This window comes from Peromyscus leucopus, chromosome 9 (assembly GCF_004664715.2).
Source record: "Peromyscus leucopus breed LL Stock chromosome 9, UCI_PerLeu_2.1, whole genome shotgun sequence".
In the NCBI taxonomy this organism is placed as follows: Eukaryota; Metazoa; Chordata; class Mammalia; order Rodentia; family Cricetidae; genus Peromyscus; species Peromyscus leucopus.
This window is the reverse complement of record NC_051070.1, coordinates 51,211,240-51,212,321: the sequence shown is the minus strand read 5'-3', so window position 1 is coordinate 51,212,321 and position 1,082 is coordinate 51,211,240. Positions and strand designations below refer to the sequence as shown.

The 1,082-nt window shown below is 46.8% G+C and overlaps 1 non-coding gene across 1 annotated transcript; it reads left to right on the top strand.

Annotated features, from left to right (window-relative positions):
* Nucleotides 1-723: 723 nt before the first annotated feature.
* LOC114698815 lies at nucleotides 724-882 on the top strand. Its single transcript, XR_003735411.1, has one exon. It is a non-coding gene; the product is annotated as a U1 spliceosomal RNA (small nuclear RNA).
* The last annotated feature ends 200 nt before the right edge of the window (nucleotides 883-1,082 follow it).

The following is a 1,082-nucleotide window of genomic DNA, read 5'->3' as shown; positions in this document are numbered from 1 at the left end:
TACCTCATGTATGTACATCCCATCCTGCTTGTTCTGCATCTCTTGGTGTTTCTCTGACTCCACCCTTCTTGTCCTAACCATTCTCTCTGCCCCCAAAATCCTGCCTAGCCAGCAGCCAATCAGCTTTTTATTAACAATGGGAGCAGCAGGTCTTCACAGTGTACAAAAGGATTATTCCACAGGAACATAGTTTCACTCCATTATCAATTCAAATATAACTCTTCCAGGAAGCCTTCCATGATAAGCATGTTAATCCTCAGCTGCCCCCTCTCCTCACATCCATTTTCTAACCTTCTGCTCTGAACTGTGCCCTAGTGGCTGATTCCCATAGGATGATCTACAGAGGCCTTTTGACAGCTGGCTTTCATTTGGGTCTTACTTATGGAAGGATCTAGCAGGAGGCTAGAAGGGGGAAGTAAAAAATAACTAAAGTGTTCTTGCCTGCTCCTAGATCCTCATCACAGGCAGGCATCCACTCGTGTTGGTTCTGGGAAAACCATTTCCCTTCTTGACCATTGAACTCCAGGGTGTGAGGAGCTTACCAGGACTGCTATATGTTAAGTGTCCCGGGATCTCCCTTTGTCTTTCCTAGTCTAGATCAGGCCCCCATAAGTGTCGGGAAAGCTCGCTCAGCTGAACCATGTGCAGTGAGACTGACATTCTGCTGAGACACTGACCTCCAGTCCCCTTCTTGGGCACTCTTTTCTTTCTAAAGACAGAGCCATGTTTACCTGGCAGGGGCAATACCAGGATCACAAGGGTGGTTTTCCCAGGGCAAGACTTAACCATTGTGCTCTGGATGTACCTGATGTGATTTCCCTAAATGTGGGAAACTCCACTGCATGATTTGTGGTAGGGGGACTGAATTCACACTCTTCCCATAAAAAAATAAATAGAAAGGAAGGAAAGAAGGATGGGAGGGAGGGAGAAAGAAAGGAAGGGAGGGAGGGAGGGAGGTCTAGACAGAGACAGAGACAGAGACAGAGAGACAGAAAGAAATAAAAGAAGAAGAAAGAAAGTCTCTCTATGTAGCCCTGGCTATCTTGGAACTCACTATGCAGACAAGGATGGCCCTCGAACTC